The 19,466-nt window shown below is 41.0% G+C and overlaps 1 long non-coding RNA gene across 1 annotated transcript; it reads left to right on the top strand.

The window, feature by feature from the left end:
• The first annotated feature begins 3,177 nt into the window (after positions 1-3,177).
• LOC122709344 lies at positions 3,178-6,074 on the top strand. Its single transcript, XR_006345486.1, has 3 exons — positions 3,178-3,328; positions 4,779-4,976; positions 5,536-6,074. It is a non-coding gene; the product is annotated as an uncharacterized LOC122709344 (long non-coding RNA).
• The last annotated feature ends 13,392 nt before the right edge of the window (positions 6,075-19,466 follow it).

The raw sequence follows: 19,466 nt of genomic DNA, 5'->3' as shown, positions 1-19,466 counted from the left end.
TTTCTTGGATCTTTAGGTTGATATTTTCATCAAATATAGAAAAATTAGCAACCATTATTTTTTCAAATATTTTCTCAGGCCCTTCTCCCTACCACTACACTACCTCCCTAATCTTTGAGACTACATTTATGCAAATGTTAGACTGCTTCATTTTGTTTCACAAATCACTGTTTCCCTATTCATTTTTTAAATTGAAATATAGGTTATGGTTTTTCCAGTAGTCATATATGGATGTGAGAGTTGGATTATAAAGAAAGCTGAGCGCAGAAGAATTGATGCTTTTGAACTGTGGTGTTGGAGAAGACTTGACAGTCCCTTGGCCTGCAAGGAGATCTAACCAGTCCATCCTAAAGGAGATCAGTCCTGGGTGTTCACTGGAAGGACTGATGTTGAAGCTGAAACTCCAATTCTTTGGCCATCTGATGTGAAGAGCTGACTCATTTGAAAAGACCCTGATGCTGGGAAAGATTGAAGGCAGAAGGAGAAGGGGATGACAGAGGATGAGATGGTTACATGGCATCACCAGCTCAATGGACATGAGTTTAGGTAAACTCCGGGAGTTGGTGATGGACAGGAAGGCCTGGCGTGCTGCGGTTCATGGGGCCGCAAAGAGTCAGACATAACTAAGCAACTGAACTGAACTGAACTGATTTACTATATTGTGTTAGATTTCGGTGTACAGCAAAGTGATCCAGTTATATATATGTGTGTGTGAGTGTTCAGATTATTTTCCATTATAAATTATTATGTTATTGAATATAGTGCTCTGAGCTATACAGTAAATCCTTGTTACTTATCTCTTTTGTGTATAGCATTTTGTATCGGTTAATCTTATAATGTAGTTCCTCCCCCTTCCCTTTCCCCTTTGGTAACCATAATTTTATTTTCTACATCTGTAAGTCTGTTTCTGTTTTGGATTCTCCTCCTCTATGCCAGGATCTAAATGCCTTTAAAGCTGGGGCATTTGCAGGACTCATTTGTTTCCCTCCTTCAGAGATTACAGTCTTGTGAAGCTTGTTGTTCAGTATCTAAAAATAGATGTTTTAAATATTTGTCTGTCAGTTCAGTTGCTCAGTCGTGTCCGACTCTTTGTGATCCCATGAACCGCAGCACGCCAGGCCTTCCCATCCATCACCAACTCCCGGAGTCCACCCAAACCCATGTCTGTTGAGTCAGTGATGCCATGTAACCATCTCATCCTCTGTCATCCCCTTCTCCTTCTGCCTTCAATCTTTCCCAGCATCAGGGTCTTTTCAAATGAGTCAGCTCTTCGCATCAGATAGCCAAAGTATTGGAGTTTCAGCTTCAACATCAGTCCCTCCAATGAACACCCATCCTTTAGGATGGACTGGTTGGATCTTCTTTCAGTCCAAGGGACTGTCAAGAGTCTTCTCCATCACCACAGTTCAAAAGCATCAATTCTTCTGCACTCAGCTTTCTTTATAGTCCAACTCTCACATCCATTCATGACCACTGGAAAAACCATAGCCTTAACTAGACGGACCTTTGTTGGCAAAGTAATGTCTCTGCTTTTTAATATGCTGTCTAGGTTGGTCATAACTTTCCTGCCAAGGAGCAAGTGTGTTTTAATTTCATGGCTACAATCACCATCTGCAGTGATTTTGGAGCCCAGAAAAATAAAGTCAGCCACTGTGTCCACTGTTTCCCCATCTAGTTGCCATGAAGTGATGGGACCGGATGCCATGACCTTAGTTTTCTGAATGTTGAGCTTTAAGCCAACTTTTTCACTCTCCTCTTTCACTTTCATCAAGAAGCTCTTTTGTTCTTCTTCACTTTCTGCCATAAGGGTGGTGTCATTTGCATATCTGAGGTTATTGATTTGTCTGTATTTATCAGTATTTTGTTTATGGCAGGGGATAGTATCAGTTAGTGCATCACAGGTTGAAATTGAAGTCCTCTATCCTCAGAGTTTTGATCTAATAAAATGAAGGTCCATTTGGTGATAGTTACACTGAAAGCTTAGAAATTGAGATAGTCTTATCAAACTGCACGGCCACTTTGTGTTTTGTTCCCATGCAGATATATAGTTAACAACACCTTGAATCTTCAGCCAATATACCAACCAAGTCTATACACCTTCTGAAATCCATCAGGTTTTACCTTTCACTGTCACTTCTTATTGGTTGACTAGTGTGGGTTCAGCTACTTTTTGAATACCCTGTTCTTACTTGGGGAGATGATTTTTTTAATGTGATTAGTTATCATGTGCCATAATTATTTTTGTAAAGTCATATTTTATTGAAGTATAACTATCATATAGGAAAAAATGCACAAATCATGAGTGTATGGCTCAAAGAATGATCACAAATTTAATGTGCCCATGAAAATAATACTCAGGTCAAGAAATGTGAGACTTCCCTAATGGTTCAATGGCTAAGACTCTGTGCTTCCACTTCAGAGGGTATGGATTTTATTGCTGGTCAGGGAACTAAAATCCCACATGCCATGAGGCACAGCCAAAACAAATAAATAATAAAAGGAAAAAGAAAAATGTACTTGACAAAATTAAAAAGCACATTTATTTTTAAAAAGAAAGAAATGTAAGTCTCTCTTGTGCCTCCTCCCCATCAGTACACCCCTTCCAAAGATAATCAATACCCAGACTTTTAAAGCTATACATTAGTTTTGCTTGTTTTTAAACTTCATATGATTGGAGTTATACAGTATGCACTTGTTTTTGTGTGGCTTCTCATTCAGTATCATGTTTGTGAAATTCATCCTTGTTAGTGTATGTAGTTTTATTGGCTCATTTCGTTCTTTGTATAACAGTATATGAATATATGATGTATAATTATCAACTATTACAAGGGAACACTGCCACATTTAGAACTATAGTATCCTTTGCCCATTTAATGTATTTCCATTGCAAAACCCTGGAGATATTATTAGACTGGAGTTTCAAAAAATGTTATCATACTCTCTATATACTGAGCTTTAAAGTTCAAATTCAAATGAATTCACATGCATCTATCAACTGTCTACTACGTGCCGGTACCAGGCTAGACACCAGGACACGTTTGAGAATTTCACCATCTAATGAGGAATAGATACAAAAGTAGATATTTAGATTCTGTCCAAAAATGAGGAGAGCAGCCTGGTTTGCACAAATGGTGTTTGATCTCTGTGTTTTACCTCTTTGGGGCATTTTCGTCCAGGACAGACAGCATGGAGAGCCAGCTGCTTGCCAGCCTGTGGGAGCCCGGAAGAATGTCCAGAGCAGTGCACTTGTGTAGGGTTGCAAACCTTCATCAGCTCTGGTTTCTAATATCTGCATGTGTTTTTATCACATAGAATGTGGAGGAATGGGGTGAGTAGCCAATAGAGTTCTTAATGATGTTAAAAATGATAGCTGTTAATGGTTTTGTCTTTCCTCTGTGCTGGGAGCTGTCCTAAGCATATTACAAGTGCTATTTATTCCTCCCAGCAACTTATAAGGTGAATGCTATCATCAGCCCGATTGCCCAGATGATGGAGTTGAGATGGTGAGAGAGTAGCTTGCCTTGGCATCACACAGTAAGTGGTGAATTTGGATGCAAGTGATGGACACAGGATGAGGGTCTATTTCCCCACCCTGTGGCTCTACTTCAAAGTCTCTTGCTACTGCCCTGACGCTGTTGATTAGGGTTTGCAAATCTTTGAAGCTACTGGGGAAATGATACTGATGAAAGCTCAAGTCTGGGAAGGAATTTGCATTTTTCTATCAAGTTTACATGCATTTTTCCCATTTGACACCCATAGCCGTTCTCTATGGTAGAGCCCAGGTATTGTTATTACTGTCTTTTACAAAAGGGAGAGACTGAAGCCAGGAGGGGTTAGATGACAGGAGTCACACAGTTAATTATCGACAGTCAACAGCAGACTGTCCCCTGCCTCTGGTTTCCCTTCTAACCTGCAGATGGAGCTGTGTTATCTCAGAACTCCTGTTCCCACCTCCAGACACTTTGAGTTCCTCAAAGGACTTGGGGAGCATCATTCCTCCCTCTATGCTGTTGCACAGCACTTGCCCTTGCCTTGAAGGCTGATTTGGCTCTTTACTCCCCCTTTAGTCTGGAACCAAGCTGCTCTGATTTGAATCCAGCTCCACCATTTACTGTGAGCCTATGTTTCCTCATCTGTAAAATGGAGAGAATAATGTTATCTACTTCATAGGGTGTTGTAAGAACTAAATGAGGGTTCTCATTCAGGGCTCTCTGAACAGGGCTGGATGGATGTATACAGTATGTGCTTAATAAATGTTAGCTGTTGTGATCACTCCTTCAATGATGATCACTCCATCATCTTGGTGGTGAGTCCCTTGTCCAAGCCTCCTCCAACCCTTTGAGCCTTATATTAGCCGTCTGTTGGATGTTTCTACCACCTTCGCCCTCACACCTAAGGTGGCACTTGTCATACCTGTCCACATTCCTGCTTTCTGCATCACTTCCCAACCTCCCCCGACTGTAATTTCTTTATTCACTTCTGGCAGTGTCAGGCACAGTGTTTAGCACATAGTGGGTGCTCAATAAATATTTAGTAAGCAAACTAACATTATTTTAGTTGATGTTCATCCAAGTGTCAGTAGTCTGGTTTCCAAGGGGACCTCTGAGTTTGCAGGGGAGTCCTGCTGGTACAAACAGCTCTTTTGTGCAGTATGTAAAGACCTCCCTCTAAGTGAATACACTGAGATGCTCAGAGCTGATGTGACCCTATACTAGCTAGGGTGCCCAGTTTAGCCAGTCCAGCTCTGACTGAACTTCAGCCCTCCACTCCCCTTCCAGCCCAGGACCAAACTGGAGATTTCAGATGCCTCATAGCACAACCTCATATTGCTGAACAGAACATCCTGGTTGAAGAAATAGTGTCCTGCCAGCCCCATTTCACAGCAACCAACCTCATATGAGACAATGTGCTCTGGAAATGGAAGAAAAACAAGCACCACAGAGGTTGGTCCTGGATTGCTGCGGCCAGCAAAGCAGGTAAGAATCGAAAGTGGTTGATGTACAGTTTGGGGAAAAGAAACAAGAGACAGAATTAAAGTTTTAAAGATGGGGTCAGGGGACTCAAGATCTCTTGAGTCAAGAGCCCTGCTCCTCGGAGCCACATCACTTTTATTTAGTGTCTTGGCAAGCAGAAAGTATCTGTTGTGTTACGATGAAGTCAGCCTCCTGTGTCTCTGGTCACATCTCCCATTTTATTGATTACTTTAGACTATCTTTGTTATTTTCTTGTACAAGGGCTATCACCTAGCTGGAGGTCATAGACCCATATATGCCTTGGGAAAACATCTTAGTGTGTGCACAAGCAGTGTTCTGAATCTGCACTGATCTGGCGTTCCAAGGTCCACACTATGTTTTTCCTTAGCTTAGCAGGGCATGACAACCCCAACTGATGAACCCGATGTACTTTTATTTGGTTTATGCTGTATTGCTATATTTTGCTTTTATTCTTTTCCCATGGTGATTTTTTTTCATGGCTTAGCCAGAGCAACAGGCAGCTGACTATTAACCTCTGCATATCCCCCTTTTGTTTTTGTAGCAGAAGATATGTTGATCTCGCAACTTCTTTCTTCATTAGTTCTCGGAGGGTTTTTCGTGTGCATCTGAGGACTAAACAGAAGATTATAGTGAAACAGCAAAACATAGCTAGTGTTCAGTGAGATCACCTCCGATGTCTTTGATCCACTTGAGAGGACTCAATGAGTTAAGGCCCTCTGTATTCCTTGAAGTCTATCTGCACCTGGTAATGGTCTAAGAGAAGCATGCTGCATGCCAATGATTTTTGCCTGTAGCTTTTTAATATCTAGAGTAAAGTTGTCAGCCGTATGGCCCTGCAAGTGCTGTCTAACCTTTTCCCAGGAGTGTTTAGATTAGTTATATTCCTGGGCATGTCACACAAAAAGTAGTAATGTTCCAGTCACACTTTAAATGTATTTGTAATTTAAGATTTTGTACTTCTTCTCCTAAGAGTAGCACTGCATTTTCTAAATCCACCAACCTGTTGTTAATCTCCTCATCTATATGAGTTTGGGCTCCCCAGTATACTCTGAGATTTTTGTGTATGTCTGGAGACAGTCTTTTTTGTACCTTGATGAGACTGTTCAGAACCCAAACATCTCCAGTTTCTGGAGGGATGAGACAGAGAGAAAAGAAAAATGTTCTAATTTTACCCACAGGTATAAATCACTAAATTATTTTAAACCATCAGTGACCTGAGGAGAAGAGTTTTATAATATCTGAAAACAAAGATTAGAAGCCAGTAATATGTCAGACAAAAAGTCATGAAAATTGTAGTCATATTTAGCTGTTCAATCTCATGTAACCAATCCTTTTGTTTTGTGGCCCTTGCCTGACGACAAAGGACGTCAGTGAACGTGGTAGTCTCCAGAAAGCTCATGAAATTTTTGCCAGTGTCTGTACGACCCAGCAAAGTGGGTGCCCTGATCACTGGAAATTGCAGAAAATGTATTTTAACCATTTTTTTTTCCATTGTGAGATATTAACCCTACAGCCAGGAAAGGCTTATCCTATCAAATAAAAGTGAGGTTTGTCAGGGAGCCAGGAAAAGCCAAGTGGCCATCTTGGATTTCCCATAGCCCCAGCTGTTTGGTTTATAGCCATTTTTCCATTTTAAGTTTCCTGATGAGGAGTTAATTTTGTAGAAGCAGAATGTGCTTTGTCCATGTGTGTCATCGTCTTCATAGATCATTGTGAAGCAACACTCATTCATTTTATCAAAGTAACAAAAGATTTTAAAAACAAGTATGAATCACTTAAAGACTAAGAAATTTACATAGTCTGTTATCAAAAGTCACATACCAGGAAGACTTTGTCTTTTTTTAACAGGAAGAGAAAATCAAATTCCAGATTGGTACCAGCTTATATTCATTTTGAAACAATAGTTATTCATTTAGTCAAAGTAACAATAAAAGATTTCAAAGGCAGTTTAATGTCTTAAGAAACTTGTGTCATGCACAAAACTCTCTTCTACTTGCCACAAACCTTTTTTTACACTTTTATATTCATCACTCTATTTTCCCATTCAGATAACAGCCACCTGTAAGTTCAGATATACTTCCTTTTTCCTTAAGAGAATGTAATTCCATTCCTTATACCTTTTAATTAAAAACACACCTTACTTTCCTTTAGCAACTGTGAACTGTACTTTATAACATCATTCTGTAGATTGGTAAATATAAATCACTCAAAGCTATGTCATTTGCAAAAGTATCTTCACGAAGTCAATAAATAAACATTAATACCAGGTATCAATTCAATAATGAATATTTCCCAGTTCACACAAGCCTGAAATTCATTTTAATTTTTTTGAATTTAGAATTGTTTGATTCATAAGCACTTACTTCTCTTTAGGCCAATTAAATAGAGCTCATTGACCAATCAGCCTTTAGCAATTTTGTCCAAGGACAAAGACACACACTGAGATACACATAAATTTAGACAGACATATAGACAGAGATCTCATAGTTTTCTGCTTGATATTTAAAATGTCTCTTTTTTTCTGCTTGATATTTAAAATGTCTCTTTGCCCCTTCTTTTTTCTTGGTTTGAGTTCTACCAATTTGTTCATGGCTGGAGTCCCAGATAGAGTGGGCTGTGTATCCCAAGGACACGATAAGAGTTAACTTAGGTTTTTTTCCCCGGCCTGTTTTTGTTTCTCGAACAGAATTGGAGCTCCAAAGAAGTATTTTAACAAGCCGCTTTTTCTTAATTGCACGTGCAAAAAGAACCGGTTTTGCAATTTCAAAAAGACTTAATTTTAACCAGTTTTCTTTGGAGTTTAAAGAATATCATGGCCATTCAGTATCAAAAATGTCATCTCTCTTCGTAGTCATAGTTTCATAGTTAAAAATTAATCCAGTGAATGTTCAAATTGGCTCTGATGACAGGGGTGGACAGACTGATAAGAAGTTGTCCCAGCAGAGATTATCTCTCTGGGCAGGTGAGGTCTTCGCTTAAAGAAAACCTGTCCTTTAACCTCTATTTTCTCCCAGGCTCTTATGCAGTATCCCCTCACCTGTTCTATAGCTGATCTTCCATAAGTACTTGATCTTGAGTTCTCCCCCAATTTCCATTGCCTATTAATTGATCTAAAGAGATGGGGATCTGTCTGGCTTGGTCATGAGCCACCATAATCAAATGGGAACCCTCAGCTAGTCCCTGCACTATTTCTAAGGTAAAAGGGGAATTTACTCCATAATTTTGAACAGCTTGCTTAAGTTTCTTTAGTATTTTAAAGGGAATCTGTTTGTGTACAGCCTCATACACCCCATTAGGATTATTAGGATCTTTCCCAGGAGCTACTCGTTCATGTATTGTCCTTGGACATGTCATAGTCAGAGCCTCCAAGTCACCCTCCTGTCGAGTCTGACAAATACCTTTCTGGAGGGGTGACAGAACTGCTGTCCATGACAAGGAAAGAAAAGCTTGAGTCACTCCAGCTGTTAAGATAGGAGCGGGAGGTATACTGTCTATGGTGAAACAGATCACCAGCCCAGGTGGGATGCATGAGACAAGTGCTCGGGCCTGGTGCACTGGGAAGACCCAGAGGAATCGGGTGGAGAGGGAGGTGGGAGGGGGGATCGGGATGGGGAATACGTGTAAATCTATGGCTGATTCATATCAATGTATGACAAAACCCACTGAAATGTTGTGAAGTAATTAGCCTCCAACTAATAATAAAAAAAATAAATAAATTAAAAAAAAAAAAAAAAAAAGATAGGAGCGGGAGGAAGAGGAGATAAAGAAAATTCGTCCTCCCCAAAGGAAGGTACAGAAGGAACTGTAGCTTTAAGAGTCTCCTGCGTTTTTTTGTTCTACGCCCTCTGGCTTTGTGTATTCAGGTTCTCCCTTTGACTGGGTTTTACCTTCATCCTCACTCCCTTCTGAGCTTTCTGGAGTCTAAAGAGGTTCTAAAATTGATTTTATCAATGTCCAAATTGACCAGATAGATACAGGCAAGGGCTCTCCCTTGCAAAAAGCTTCTCTAATTTACTACCTACCTACTCCCAAGTTCCTAAATCTAAAGTACCGAGAGAAGGGAACCATGGGCAATGTTTCTCAATGGTTTGTAAAAGCTCCAATAGCCGGCCCTCACTAATTTTTTTTGTTGTTCACCTACCCGCCTGGGCCCTGGCCCCATAACAATACAGCCGGTATGGTTCCAAGTTTTCTGAATTTCCTATATTTAACCCCGGTTTTAATGCCTGAGAGTGTTATTTACTGCAAAGGGGGATTTTCAGAGGCCTCACCCCACTCTTCTTCAGGACCGTGCACTGATGTTTCAACTTCAGTTTGGCTCACAGCGATCCTTAACTTTCAAGAGCCCCACGTTGGGCGCCACTTGCTGCAGCCAGCACAACAGGTAGGGATCGAAGGTGGTCGACACACAGTTTGGGAAAAAGAAACTAGAGACAGAATTAAAGTTTTAAAGATGGGGTCAGGGGACTCAAGACCTCTTGGGTCAAGAGCCCTTCTCCTCGGAGCCACATCACTTTTATTTAGTGTCTTGGCAAGCAGAAAGTATCTGTTGTGTTACAATGAAGTCAGCCTCCTGTGTCCCCTGTCACGTCTCCCATTTTATTGATTACTTTAGACTATCTTTGTTATTTTCTTGTGCAAGGGCTATCACCTAGCTAGAGGTCATAGACCTGCATATGCCTTGGGAAAACATCTTAGTGTGTGCACAAGCAGTGTTCTGAATTTGCGCTGATCTGGCATTCCAAGGTCCACACTATGTTTTTTCTTAGCTTAGTAGGGCATGACAACCCCAACTGATGAACCTGATGTACTTTTATTTGGGTTATGCTGTATTGCTATATTTTGCTTTTATTCTTTTCCCATAGTGATTTTCTCATGCTTAGCCAGAGCAACAGGTGGCTGACTATTAACCCCTGAACTGGATAAAATCATAAAGTACATTAAACTTGTTTCCAGCACCCTCCCTTTCCTCTTCCTGGCATACCTTCAAACCCACTTGACAAACATTGTATCTTCCATTTGTAAGTCCCTATGCCAGATGTGGGGTGTAAAGAGTTTGCTCACAGTCTAGCGAGGAAGGCAGACATACATACAACCAACTCTAATTGAAGCCAGACTCTGCAAATAATCATAGCTAATAATCATAGCTAACACTGGTTATTTGTTATGTGCCAGGCACTGTCATTTTTATATGCATTGTCTCATGTAATTGTCACAAAAACCTCCTATGATACAGATTTCTCCATCTGACAGCTGTGGAGGGAAGTTACCTGGCCAAGGTCACCCAGCTAGTAATGTTAATAGACAAAGGAGGGAATTTAGAGTCATATAGTCGGGCAGCAAAGCCTGGCTTCCTAATAAATAAGTTATCGTACCATTCTAGAAGTCTAAGGAAAATCTCATGAGAACCAGAATAAGGAGTGGTGATTTTGGGGAAAAACATCTCAAAGGATGGGACACTTCAGTCTGCCAGGAGCTGGCACATGAGATCCCACCCATGACAAGGTCATAAGGGAGAAAACCTGACAGACAAGGCGGATCAGGTTTTCAGGGATTCCAAAAAGGCCAGCTCACGAGATCCCTCCCATGCAAGGTCACAAGGACAAAACCTGACAGGCAAGGCAGATCAGGTTTTCAGGGATTCTGAAAAGCTGCCCCCAGTGCTCACCTTAAAGATGATATCTGTCTTTCTCATACTTGCTTCAATAGACTACTCCCTAATTTCTGTGACACAGGCAGAAGGCCTTCCCTGATCTCTTTCCAAATAAGAATCAATTTAGAACTTTAATCAATAAGTTTCCCGGGTGGTGGTATTTTATGAGATTATCCAGGGTGAAAGGAGTGTTTTAATTTATACTTCTTTGCTGGTATTTTAGTTTGTTTGGCAAATGCGTCTATGCCCTTGGTACTAATATGCATGACTGCTTATAATACCCTAATCATAAAACAGCATAAAGAACCTGATCATATAAAGGCCCTAATAGACATAGAGCCTTTTTGGGGGGTAAAGGGGTCCTATTAGAAAACATAAGAAAAATTATTCTAAAGGTGGTTATTGGGTTAACATTTGCTTGCTGTGTTTTTACTCTTAATGTGCTAAGGTTGTGTTATAGAAACCATTGTTAATATAGTTATAGATCTAGAAAAATAAGAGCTTAGGCCTAGTGTGGTAACAATGAAACGGTCATTAATTATCACCCAGGAGTGCTAGGCAGGGGCTGCCTCACCAAAGTCGCAGAGTCAGTGTGGGGTAAACTTCTTAGATAAACGCAACTGACAACTTCTGCAGAAGGATTAATTTTTATGTTAACAAGGTTATGCTTCTACTCTGTACTGTTGCCCTATGAGACTGCTACCTTTCAGTTAAGGTCACCAGAGAAACAGAAAATAGGTTTACATTCACCTGACTTGCATAAAATGTTAATAGGCCCCAAGGCCAGAAGACAATGTACAAGACCCTCATAAACAAAGAAGTATGCAGAAAACACCCTGGTTTCGTGAAGAACAAGCTGATGTAATGTTAAACTATCTTCCCCTTAGAAATGTACTAATTTAGGGTATAAAAGCTACGGTAAAAAAGTAAAGCATTGCCAGACCCTGCCAGACTCTGCTGCACCCCCCGTCTGGTCACTCTCTTTCTCTCTCTCTTTCTCTCTCTCTCCCTCGCAGACTTGGCCCTATCAAGGCTGGTCTCACGTGTCTTCTCTCGCTGACGCCATTCATCCCGAGGGTACCCCCTGGATCCTGCCGAGGCTGAACCCCGGCAAGGTGATTTTGGGGGAAAACTTCTCAAAGGATGGGACACTTCAGTCAAACCTAGAAAGATAAGTAGAGTCTGGAGCCCACAGTAAGTGCCTTCCAAGTCCCTCGGTGCTTAAAGACCAGTTCTCTCTCTTTTACCAAAACTACAGGTTAGATTTAAGAGTAAAAAGCTTTTTCCACTTTTTCTTAAGTTCCAAGTAGGGAACCTATTTACATTTTCGTCCTGGAGATTTGAAGGCAGAAATCCAAAGTTTGTCTTGCAAGGTCATTGGGCACATTTGGTAAACAGGTTTTACAAATGGCAGTGATTGGTCTTGCTTATACTTGGTCAAAAAGGTCAGTTTTCATTCCAATCCCAAAGAAAGGCAATCCCAAAGAATGCTCAAACTACCGCACATTTGCACTCATCTCACACGCTAGTGAAGTAGTGTTCAAAATTCTCCAAGCCAGGCTTCAGCAATATGTGAACCGTGAACTTCCAGATGTTCAACTGGTTTTAGAAAAGGCAGAGGAACCAGAAATCAAATTGCCAATATCCGCTGGATCATCGAGAAAGCAAGAGAGTTCCAGAAAAACATCTATTTCTGCTTTATTGACTATGCCAAAGCCTTTGACTGTGTGGATCACAATAAACTGTGGAAAATTCTGAAAGGGATGAGAATACCAGACCACCTGACCTGCCTCTTGAGAAACCTATATGCAGGTCAGGAAGCAACAGTTAGAACTGGACATGGAACAATAGACTGGTTCCAAATAGGAAAAGGTGTATGTCAAAACTGTATACCGTCACCCTGCTTATTTAACTTACATGCAGAGTACATCATGAGAAACGCTGGGCTGGAAGAAGCACAAGCTGAAGTCAAGATTGCGGGGAGAAATATCAATAACCTCAGATATGCAGATGACACCACCCTTATGGCAGAAAGTGAAGAGAAACTAAAAAACCTCTTGATGAAAGTGAAAGAAGAGAGTGAAAAAGTTGGCTTAAAGCTCAACATTCAGAAAACTAAGATCATGGCATCTGGTCCCATCACTTCATGGCAAATAGATGGGGAGACAGTGGAAACAGTGTCAGACTTTATTTTTTGGGGCTCCAAAATCACTGCAGATGGTGACTGCAGCCATGAAATTAAAAGACGTTTACTCCTTGGAAGGCAAGTTATAACCAACCTAGATAGCATATTAAAAAGCAGAGACATTACTTTGCCAACAAAGGTCTGTCTAGCCAAGGCTATGGTTTTTCCAGTGGTCATGTATGGATGTGAGAGTTGGACTGTGAAGAAAGCTGAGCACTGAAAAATTGATGCTTTTGAACTGTGGTGTTGGAGAAGACTCTTGAGAGTCCCTTGGACTGCAAGGAGATCCAGCCAGTCCATCCTAAAGGAGATCAGTCCTGGGTGTTCATTGGAAGGACTGATGCGGAAGCTGAAACTCCAATACTTTGGCTACCTCATGCAAAGAATTGACTCATTGGAAAAGACCCTGATGCTGGGAGGGATTGGGGGCAGGAGGAGAAGGGGATGACAGAAGATGAAATGACTGGATGGCATCACTGACTCGATGGACATGAGTTTGAGTACACTCCGGGAGTTGGTGATGGACAGGGAGGCCTGACGTGCTGCGATTCATGGGGTCGCAAAGAGTCAGACACAACTGAGCGACTGAACTGAACTGATACTTGGCCAAACCACATTTTAAGTATATTTTCTCCCTTGTGTGGTCTTTTTGGTTGCTTCTGACTCCATAACCAGTGATATGTCCCAAAGAATTAATATTTAATCCCACCTGCCTATGCAGAGTGAAGGTGAAGACTGGGGCATATCCTCTGGGTCTGTTCCCTGTGAGCTCTATTCTCTGAAAAAGTTTGGAGGCAGCCAAAATTGAGGGCAGCCTTTGTGGTGAAGAATTATCACACCTCTCGATGATTTGATGAAAGTGCAGATCGGCTGAGGCACTAGATTTGTATTGGTGAGTGTGTGTATGTGCTTCAAGGCAGTGTTTCTTATACGTCAATGTGCATGTGCATCCCTGGGGACCTTGTTAAAATGCAGATTCTGGTCCAGCAGCTTTGGAGTGGGGCCTGAGATTCTGCCTGTCTGAATCTAGCAGGTGTTGGTAATACCGCCCCTGCTTAGGCCACGCTTCAAATAGCCATGCCATAAGGTCATTGCATGTCTTAGTCTCAGGACTTATTTTGGTACCAAATGACCAAGCCCTCCCTCCCCAGTCCCCGCCTCCACATACTGAAGAAGGAAATGGCAACCCATTCCAGTATTCTTGCCTGAAAAATTCCATGGACAGAGGAGCGTGGCAGGCTGCAGTCCTTGGGGCTACAAAGAGTTGGACCTGACTTGGCCACTAGACAACAACAACAAGAGCACAACACAGTGTTGTAATATGAGAGAACCATAACTATGACTTAATTAAAATTACTTTATATGATATATATTTTTTAGACATTCAATTTTCACAAAAGTCTTCAGCCTTTATTAGTGGACCTCTTCTGGAATTCCCAGAGGCACCTTTACATTTAATTTAGACTTAGAAAGATTAAAGAGAGTCATCCTTTTCAAAGGGTTTCAGTGTTCAGTCAATTGAAATGATCCTATTATGCATCAAAGAAATGCCAGTTTCATTCACATAGGCTTTACTTCCTCTATGTTCTGCTTTAATGACCTCAGCCTTTTTCATTTTTCACTTACGTCCTGTTTCAACCAGTTTATCTATCCCCTGGCTTTAATTAACACATGTACCTGTCCATGACCACTATATCTTTAGCCCTACTCCAGTCTTCTCTCTGAGCCCATAATTAACTACCCTAGTATTTAACTACCTTTCCAATACTTCTGCTGGCATATCAGCTCTACAAGTTCCAATCTTCACAGGTCTCCCCTACCTCTCTTTCCCAATCCACTGGAGCCACAGTTATTCACTTAGTTTGGGAGCCATTTGAGACTCTTTCTCCTCCTCTACCCTCCACATCCTATCAATCAGTAATGCTTGTTAATTCTATGTCTTAAATTTGTCCACTATCTTTATCCCCATTGCCACTATGCTGACTTAAGCTCTTGCCATCTTTTTCAGGATTATTGCATTGCCTCCTCCAAGATCATCCTGACTTCAGTCTTTTTTTTTAATTAGTTTATTTTTTATTGAAGGATAATTGCTTTACAGAATTTTGCTGTTTTCTGTCAAACCTCAACATGAATCAGCCATAGATATTCATATATCCTCTCCTTTTTGAACCTCCCTCCTATCTCCCTCCCCATCCCACCGCTCTAGGTTGATACATAGCCCCTGTTTGAGTTTCCTGAGCCATAAAACAAATTCCTGTTGGCTATCTATTTTACATATGGTAATGTAAATGTCCATGTTACTCTTTCCATACATCTTACCTTCTCCTCTCCTCTCCCCATGTCCATAAGTCTACTGTCTATGGCTGTTTCTCTGTTGTTGCCCTGTAAATAAATTCTTCAGTACCATTTTTCTAGATTCCGTATGTATGTGTCAGAATATGATATTTATCTTTCTCTTTCTGACTTACTTCACTCTGTATAATAGCTTCTAGGTTCGTCCACCTCATTAGAACTGACTCAAAGGCATTCCTTTTCATGGCTGAGTAATATTCCATTGTGTATATGTACCACAACTTCTTTATCCATTCATCTATCCATGGACATTGAGTTATTTGTTTCCTTGTTCTAGCTATTGTAAATAGTGCTGCAATGAACAATGGGATACATGTGCCTTTTTCAATTTTGGTTTCCTCAGGGTATATGCCTAGAGGTGGGATTGCAGGGTCCTATGGTGGTTTTATTCCTAGTTTTTTAAGGAATCTTCATACCGTCTTCCAGAGTGGCTTCATCAATTTACATTCCCACCAACAGTGCAAGAGCATTCCCTTTTCTCCACACCCTCTCCAGCATCCATTGTTTCTAGACTTTTTGATGATGGCCATTCTGACCAGTGTGAGGTGATATCTCATTGTAGTTTTGATTTGCATTTCTCTAATAATGAGTGATGTTGAGCATCTTTTCGTGTGTTTGTTAGCCATTTGTATGTCTTCTTTGGAGAAATGTCTGTTTAGGTCTTTTTCCCGCTTCTTCATTGGGTTGTTTCTTTCTCTGGCATTGAGTTGTATGAGCCACTTGTATATTTTGGAAATTAATTCTTTGTCAGTTGTTTCATTTGCTATGGTTTTCTCCCATTCTGAGGGTTGTCTTTTCACCTTGTTTATAGTTTCCTTTACTGTGCAAAGCTTTTAAGTTTAATCAGGTCCCACTTGTTTACTTTTGTTTTTATTTCCATTACTCTAGGAGGTGGGTCATAGAGGATCTTGCTTTGATTTATGTCATCGAGTGTTCTGCCTATGTTTACCTCTAAGAGTTTTATAGTTTCTGGTCTTACATTTAGGTTTTTAATCCATTTTGAGTTTATCTTTGTGTATGGTGTTAGGAAGCATTCTAATTTCATTCTTTTACATATTTCTGTCCAGTTTTCCCAGCACCGTTTATTGAAGAGGCTGTCTTTGCCGCATTGTATATTCTTGCCTCCTTTGTCAAAAATAAAGTAACCATGGGTACATGGGTTTATTTCTGGGCTTTCTATCTTGTTCCATTGGTCTATATTTCTGAGGTTTCTTTCTTTGTCAGTACCATACTGTCTTGATGACTGTAGCTTTGTAGTATAATCTGAAGTCAGGCAGGTTGATTTCTCCAGCTCCATTATTCTTTCTCAAGACTGCTTTGGCTATTTGGGGTCTTTTGTGTTTCCAAATGAATTGTGAAATTTTTTGTTCTAGTTCTGTGAAACATGCCATTGGTAATTTGATAGAGATTGCATTGAATCTGTAGATTGCATTTGGTAGTACAGTCATTTTCACAATATTGATTCTTCCTACCCAGGAACATGGAATATCTCTCCATCTGTTTATGTCATCTTAATTTCTTTCATTCGTGTCTTGTAATTTTCTGTGTACAGTTCTTTTGTCTCCTTAGGTAAGTTTATTCGTAGATATTTAATTCTTTTGCAGTGGTGAATGGGATTGATTTCTTAATTTCTCTTTCTGATTTTTCATTGTTAGTATATCAAAGTACAAGTGATTTCTGTGTATTGATTTTGTATCCTACAACTGCTAAATTTACTGACTTGCTCTAGTAATTTTCTGATACTATCTCTAAGGTTTTCTATGTACAGTATCATGTCACCTGCAAACAATGAGAGCTTTACTTCTTTTTCAATCTGGATTCTTTTTATTTCTTTTTCTTCTCTGATTGCTGTAGCTAGGACTTCCAGAACTATGTTGAATAGTGGCAGAAGTGGACACCCTTGTCTTGTTCCTGCTCTTTGAGGAAATGCTTTCAGTTTTTCACCGTTGAGAATAATGTTTGCTGTAAGCTTATCATATATGGCCTTTTGTTGGTCCTTTAATGGACCGGAACCTGGTGGTCTGGAGTCGACGATAAGAAAGTAAGAGAGAGAAAGAGGCTGATAGTGCTTGTTTGTCCTTTAATGGACTGGAACCTGGTGGCCCGGAGAGTAAGAGAGAGAGAAAGAGGCTGGTATCCCCTGGTTTATGTGGAAAGCCAATAGAGTCCTGTTCTTAGGGCTCGCACTGCTGCACATAGGCACCAGGCGCCCACTCGAGTGGGTGAAGGTACAGTGCGCCTTCTCTAGAGGGTCTTAGAAGCCCGGGCAAGAAAGTGAGCTCAGCGGGCCTCCGCACTCCAAGGAATTAGCCAGAAATAGAGAGAGAGAGAGAAAGACAGAAAGAAGGAATAGAAGGAAAGAAAGAAAGACACGGGGACCAAAGCTCTGATGGAGCAAAGGTGTTTTAATCAACATGGTGTGGGCATATATACTGTCTTACAAGGTGGTTATTCTCAGCAAAGACAAAGATTAAAATTTCAGACTTACAAAACATAAGATGATCCCTATCAAAGAGAGAGAGTTGCAAACAATCACCTTTTACCATTTGGCTCATAAAAAGGAAGAGGGTACTTATCACTGTAATGAGAAATGCCTGGATTCCTCAGCCCCAGGAAAGGCATGCCTCTCCTCTTAATTCCTGAATATTCAGGAATCAATAATGAGGGTTCCTGACAAATCCAAAAGAGCACACAGGAAGCCTCTTGTTAAATGCTTCCTGACAGTGATTGCAGCCATGAAATTAAAAGATGCTTACTCCTTGGAAGGAAGTTATGACCAACCTAGATAGCATATTAAAAAGCAGAGACATTACTTTGCCAACAAAGGTCTGTCTAGCCAAGGCTATGGTTTTTCCAGTGGTCATGTATGGATGTGAGAGTTGGACTGTGAAGAAAGCTGAGCACTGAAAAATTGATGCTTTTGAACTGTGGTGTTGGAGAAGACTCTTGAGAGTCCCTTGGACTGCAAGGAGATCCAGCCAGTCCATCCTAAAGGAGATCAGTCCTGGGTGTTCATTGGAAGGACTGATGCGGAAGCTGAAACTCCAATACTTTGGCTACCTCATGCAAAGAATTGACTCATTGGAAAAGACCCTGATGCTGGGAGGGATTGGGGGCAGGAGGAGAAGGGGATGACAGAAGATGAAATGACTGGATGGCATCACTGACTCGATGGACATGAGTTTGAGTACACTCCGGGAGTTGGTGATGGACAGGGAGGCCTGACGTGCTGCGATTCATGGGGTCGCAAAGAGTCGGACACGACTGAGTGACTGAACTGAACTGAACTGAACTGAACTGAGGGTTAGTTCTCTGGTAGTCTAGGGTCTTGGAGTCAGTGCTCCCACACCTAAGGCTCAGAGCTTGATCTTGAAAAGCTCCCCCTACAGTATATTCTGTGTCTGTTGCGTTCACCTTCCAGCTGCCTGGGTTAACTAGAATCCTCTCCTCCAGACCGTCCTCTGCTACTCTTGCAAGAATCTCAGCCATCGCCACAGAGGTCCCCGTCACCAGAACAGTCTCGGTCTCTAGTACCAAAGCATAAGCCACAGAACCAGAGGAGTGCCTCTACCACTAGCCAGGTTACCTCTTACTGCACACTGGCCCTGACTTCAGTCTTATTCTTCATATTAACCCATCTTCCATGTCATGATTCAGAATGCAAATCTTATCATATTGCTTCCTAGCTAAAAAATCTTCAGTGAGACTCCATTGCCCATAGTAGAGCTTCCTGAAAGATGTGTGCTACAATGAATTAAGACATGCCAAACATGGCTATGTATGTGGCCAGCCAGCCACAAGCAGCCTCAATCTTTTACCCTGGTATCCATATGTGTATTCATTTTCCATGTACATCATGAGTGGTATGGTAAGGAAGGACTGGCTATAATATTAGGTTCAAACTCCAGCCACTTGCCAAGTTCTCCCTCTCATCTCTAGTACTCACTGCTTCATATCTTATTATCTAATCAGTGCCATTTCCTGCCATGTGCAAAGCTGTTTCATATCTATATCATTGTACAGAGGGTAAATTCATCCATCAAACTTGGGATGAACCTCTCCATATCTCTATCTGGCAAATATCTACACATCTTTTAAAATGTAATTCAAACTTCTCCTTCGTGGGTAGTCTTCTCTGAGTTTCCAGGATGAAATTGCCATTTCAGCCTTTGTGCTTCCACTGTAATTCCTAATCCACCTCTATTATGGGATTATCATACTGAAGAGCATCTTTTGGTTAGTATGTTTATCTCCCTTGCTGATCTGAGACTTTTCATCTTTG

This window comes from Cervus elaphus, chromosome 15 (assembly GCF_910594005.1).
Source record: "Cervus elaphus chromosome 15, mCerEla1.1, whole genome shotgun sequence".
Classification (NCBI taxonomy): domain Eukaryota; kingdom Metazoa; phylum Chordata; class Mammalia; order Artiodactyla; family Cervidae; genus Cervus; species Cervus elaphus.
This window is presented reverse-complemented; position numbering and strand designations above follow the sequence as displayed.